We start from the raw sequence: 6,229 nt of genomic DNA on the forward strand, positions 1-6,229 counted from the left end.
CAAACTTTTAGTTAAAAGATCAGGTTGTGCTAGTGATATCTCATTCAAGTGTAATCTAATATTGATATTATTGACTCATGTTATTTTGTATAATGCTGAATGAGTGGCTTTCTGCATTTAAAATTTGATTTGCATGGATTGGGCTCTTGCTAGGTTATAAAATGATGTCAATAGATGTAAATGCATTGTGAACTTTACATTGAATAATCGTAAGGATAAATCATTTTCCCCTCTTATGTTTCTTTGTAGATAAGAAAGAGCAAGGAGAATATGATTGAAAATTTGACTAGACTAAGCAAACAAAGCACTCAAGACAAGTCTCTAGTCCATGTCTCCTGTAAGAAGAAACGTGGTCCTTCCACGAAGGTAAAAGAGATAGTGTGTTCATACTGTATTTTTGTTCATAAAGTTGTTTTGCATTATTCCGTACATAATTTCAATCTCATTTCAGGTTGGCACACAAGTAATTATGAAGTCTTCAACATATCCGAACAAAAGACATGTGGCACATGCTACTATTTTGGGTTGCAAATCAAAACAACTGGTTGGTGGTGTTGAGCTAGGTCGCGAGTTCATAGAAGTGCAAGTTGATCAACCTATTGATGAATGTGAGCTCTTGGTAAGGGAAAGGGAAAACTGTAGGACAGTTGGCGATGCTTTCACCTCTGGATTGACAATTGCTTGGCCTTCAGCTTGTGTATGTTAATATTTAACTTTTTCAGTTTTGTTAAATTAAATTTGGGATATACTTAATTGTAATTCTCATTGTATTTTTTTCCAGATTGAGAGGTTCAGTGGTTGAGTTGATTCGGATGCTTCTGCTCAGGAGGAATCAAGATGCGAATATGATATATTTGTTTAAGAAAGATTTGGAGGGCGCATTTGGGTGAACATTAGTAGGGGTGTCACACGCTTTTAGTTATAGGAAATCTTCTGCATACTATAGTTTACATTACTAGGTTGAGAAATGTAATTTGTTGCTACAACATGGATCTTCTATATATTCACGTTACAAGTGCTATTGAATGACATGAACCATATTTTTTATTTTATATCCCTTTTCTCGTGCATGTATAAATTTACTTCACATCCATGATCTTTTTATAGTATACAATGTGGCATATGCTTATCGATTTCAATATGAGGAAGTGCTACAGGAAAAATATTAGTACAATATTTCATACAAAGTTGTTGTAACAGAAAAATGGGCTGATTATGCTGTGTTACGATAGTTAGGAAAAGGTGTTACTAGGTTTTCTACCAACCATCACAAGAGATGTTACAACATATACAAAATTATGTTACTATTCTGTTGCTACCATAAAGAAAACGTGTTAGTGAATTATCAAAGTGTGTTACAAAGGCCTAGTGTAGTTACTGCCAATCATGAATAGTTGTGTTGCAATTTTCCTTACAACGTGTTACTAACCATGTTGCTACACCAGGAAAAGCATGTTACAAAGTGTGTCTTATAGTTATATAAGTGTGTTACCAGGGCCGGCGGTAACACATATGGCTTGTGTTGCAAAAATACAATTGTAACACCTTTAAATACATATAGGGACAATTCTTATGTGCTACAATAGATACCACTTAGAAACATAGCCTACAGGAACACCAACAAAAATGTGTTACTACGCGCCATAGTAACACAATACCTAAGATATAGTAACACATCAACGTGTTACAAGAGATCAATCCTCACATAGTGTACAGGAAGTCCAACAAAATAAAAAATCTGGGTTACAAGACCATCAAGGTCTACTGGGTTGAACAAAAGTCTGAGGTTGACGGCGGAAGCGACTCAAGGAATCTCCAGTGCCCATGGGACTCCATTCTCACAGGAACAGCTGACCTGGATAAATTCCTATCTCACAAGGCTGCTATCCTTGACTCCTAGGTTCCGGGGTTGACGGCATCGTGCTCCTCTCCGAACGTAATCTGGCCAAGACAATAGCCATGGACAAGCCAGTGAGTACTTTGAATGTACTCGCAAACATCAAGAAAACGAACACGTTAAAGCAGGTGAGATGCATGCAAATTACCACTAACAATTATATCTTCCCATTAGAGTTTTATTCATGGATGCATTCATGAAGATATGCAATGTTTCCACCAATGTTTTATAAACTAGCAAAAGACGGTAACAATGAATAATATGCTTGCCACAGTCGGGCGTCGGAGCGACACCACTTAAAGGGCTTATATGAAACAATAAACATGCCACAGTTGGGTGTCTGAGCGACACCGCATAAAGGGCTTATAAAGAAAGCAATAATAAATGTTGAATATCTAGGAGGTAGAACCATCCGAGGGATATTCCACAAACAATATCATAGGGGTTAGTCCAGGGTAATAATAATATTATGATTATCCACCCCATCATCATATGATTTTCCACAACCATTATTTTTATCACCGTTTATACTCCAAATACCGACTCTAGGACCGACACTTGACTTGTCAAACAATGTCCTTGACCGGGGACACGGCTACTCGAATAGTTTTGACTCAGCAGATGGTGTACTCTTTACCCATAGCCCATGGTTTCCTATAGTCGACAGGACTAATCCCGCGTACGGCATTTTAGAAGTGGACACTCAGAATCAGCACACACCGATTTTCCTCTGCGAAGCCCAGCTTCACCCGGACTACGCTGCCAAGGCAAAACCATAAGATGGGGAGGCTCTGACCTCGACTAGCATGGGATCACAAATTTATACTAGACACTCATTGGGAAGGGCCATTCCCTCCCGGTCCGAGACCGGGAACACCCATGCCCCTTGAACGGATGGCTGGATTTAGTCCAGGGCCCTGGATACCTTCATCCCGGCCCCTCTAGTTGATGTGTGACTGATAATGGGTCCACAACTGACTTTACCGAATCCATTATCCAAGAAGTTGTGGTAGCACGTTATAAAAGTAGACACAGACAAGACTCGATCTAGGTCGATACTGGAGTTAACCAAGTTTCACCGACATCATCGTGCACATGCCATGACCAGGTCATAACCTATCACATTCCGCGTGACTAGGTTATTCCACGACCTTTCATAACCAGCACATGCCATCACCATGTTTTAGCATTTATATAATATGAGTAGCATGTATGAAGAATGCAAGGTATTATTTCATGTGAGATCATTATAAACATAACCTCAAATCACGCGATATATGCACCACCACATTCATCACACAACTTTATGCAAAATTTGGATTCAAGATGCTTGCCTTAGGGTTTGAGTAGGGTGATATGTACCCCAACATCTAGGAGTAGGTATCCTCTCTTCAAATCCTATTTTCTAAAATTATTTGAATTAACACACATATTCAAAACAACACACAAAAGTTGTTTGAATAATTTTGAAATAAATCTTAAAATAAACTAGATGAAATTCTAAACAGGTAGGAAAAAGAATCAATTGATTTTGAGTTTCCTATAAAAGATTAGAGCTATTCTAAGATTCTGTTTAAATCTGTTTTTAAATCAAAACAAAAGAAAACACAGCGGGTGCAAATACGCTTTCTAACAGAGGAAGCGCATTTACTGAGATAGCTCCCAGGGAAAACGCTTTACCAAAAGGAAGACACACCACGTGGTTTGCGCCACTCCAGAACTGTGGCTGGCTCACCAACAGGCGGGACCCGCTTGTCGGGTTCTTCTCCCACCTCCCACACGTGTCTGGGCAGGGAGCAGAGGCACACTCCAGCGACGATTGTCGGTGGCCCATGGCACCTCGCGACGCGCTCGGGCTATGAACACGCTCAGGGGAAGACACCGCATCCATTTTTGCTGGCTAGAGGCGCGAATGAGCTCGAGGTTGGGCGGAGCTTCGGCAATGGCGGATGGAGCTTCGGGCATCCTGCGACTTCGGCCTCAGGTGGCTCCTGGCCATGCAAGACGATGGGAATGAGTTCCCTAGGGTCTGGGTAGGCTAGTGGTGGTCCTGGGAGGAGGAGAGGGGTTCGGGGCTGCCAGAATCGAGCAGGAGCTCGACAGCGGCGCTGCTGTTAGAGACAAGCACAAAAGGCAGCTCGGGCCAAATTGGGGCGATGGGGAGGGGGTTGCTGGTCCTGGGAGGCTGCTGAGGAGCTTGGAGGCCTCGGGGGGTCCTTTTATACCTGGCTCAGGTCGCTTCCGCAGCGGCCGCCTGATAAAAACGTCGGCTGGCGACACTCACGTGCCACGGGTGCAGCGAGGCACAGTCGGGGCGGCAGCAGGGCTCAGCAGCACTAGGCGGCAGCGAACGATGCAGGGGAGGGGGTCTAGGGACAGGTGGAGCACAGAGGGAGCTCGGGCGGCGCCGTCCATGACAGCAAGAGAGAAGGAGCCACGGCCTTCACGCTGTTCCTGCTCTGCTCGTGCACAAGGAGAAGACCAACTGTCAGGGGAGAGAGGGGGTTGACGTGGCTCTGCAGCAGACCAAAAAGGCGAGGGCACGGGGACGCGACGGCTCGTACACGCGTGTGCAAAACATGCGCTCTGGCCACACCCAAAGCAAGCACGCCACCTGCTCGACGAAATGTCAATCATCACCACTCGACTCCAAATCTTCTCAAACTCAATAGGGTCATGCTATGGATCAACACCAACCTCCTAGACATCATGGTTGGTCTGGATCACCAACTCCGCAATGCAGGTTCAAAGTCATGCCAATTCTGGTCATGCTCCAAAAGTGCTTGATGAAATGCCAGGGATTCCAAATGATCTTTGATACTTACCAAACTCTCCTGATCAGGGTCACTCTAAGTGCTAGCAATGTTGGTGAGGTTAGTTTGGCAAAAAAGCAAAACTAGATAATGCAATATTTTGAAAAAACACATTTTTGGACATAATCTTGCAGCTGTTATCACATGCACTTACTTTCATCCAATGGGGATCAGCTCCTGGGGTTAAGGTTTTGGTGGGGTTCCAAACAAGCATGCAAAATATCACAGCAACTAGAGCAAGGAAAAATAGGGTTGCAGTACAAAGTACCAAACTGGACTAGAACAGAAAAATGGTTGTTCTGCTAAAAATTTACAAAGCCCATAATGGGGTTTTTGTATAAAAATGAATCTCCTGCTATAATTGACATCCCCAAATTTAGATGGAATTTTTGAAAGATTATTTCTAGGGGTTGTAGTACAAACTCAAATCTGGACCAGATTAGAAAAGTAGTTATTGATCTCAAAATTTTCAAAAGACTTGGGTAAGTTTTTTCATAAATTTTATCCACGGACATCACAGGTTACCTATAATTTTTATAGAATTTTTAGAAGAAGTGATCACAAGGTTGTAGTGCAAAACAACCCTATAAGGAATATATAAATTCGTTTTGAATAAAGGAAATCTGGGTAAAAAGATTAAAATAAAATATCCCAAGAATTTTCCAGAAGAAAGAAATGTTTTTATGCAAGTACTCAGGTTCCAACATAAATTATCAAAAACATTTACCTAGGGAAACCATCCTTATAGAGGAGAAGGAGTGTTTCAAAGATTAATTAAAAATCCGAAAATTCATATATTAATAGACATGGCCAAAATAATATTCCCATCTAATTAAATAAAGAATTCCAAGGAGTCTCAAGCAAGGGCTTAAGAACTAAAGATCTTTGAAAAGCCACTTGAAATAAAAAGTTTTTGGAGAGAGGCTTTGAAAAAAGTCATGAAGCGATTTATTTACTCAAAAAAATTATTCTAGACAATATTTTATATCAGAAAAATATTATTAAAATTTTGGGGTGTGACAGAAAATGTCAAGGAAACAATGTTTTTACGTCCATCTACAAGATTTAATAATTGAAAAATGCATCTACTACTAACATAATTCCAATAGACTTTAGCATCGCTACGAGTGAGAAAGTCTCATCGTAGTCAACTCTTTGAGTTTGTCGGAAACCTCTTTGCGACAAGTCAAGCTTTCTAAAATGGTGGCATTTACCATCATCGTCTGTCTTCCTTTTAAAGATCCATGTGTACTTAATAGCCTTACGACCATCAAGTAGTTCTTCCAAAGTCCACACTTTATTTTCATACATGGATCCTATCTCGAATTTCATGGCCTCCAGTCATTTGTCGGAATTCGGGCCCACCATCGCTTCTCCATAGCTCGTAGGTTCATTGTTGTCTAGAAATATGACCTCCAAGACAGGATTACTAGACCACTCTGGAGCAGTATGTGTCCTTGTCGACCTACGAAGTTTGGTAGTGACTTGATCTGAAGCTTCATGATCACTATCATCAGCT

Source organism: Hordeum vulgare, chromosome 3H (genome assembly GCF_904849725.1).
Source record: "Hordeum vulgare subsp. vulgare chromosome 3H, MorexV3_pseudomolecules_assembly, whole genome shotgun sequence".
In the NCBI taxonomy this organism is placed as follows: Eukaryota; Viridiplantae; Streptophyta; class Magnoliopsida; order Poales; family Poaceae; genus Hordeum; species Hordeum vulgare.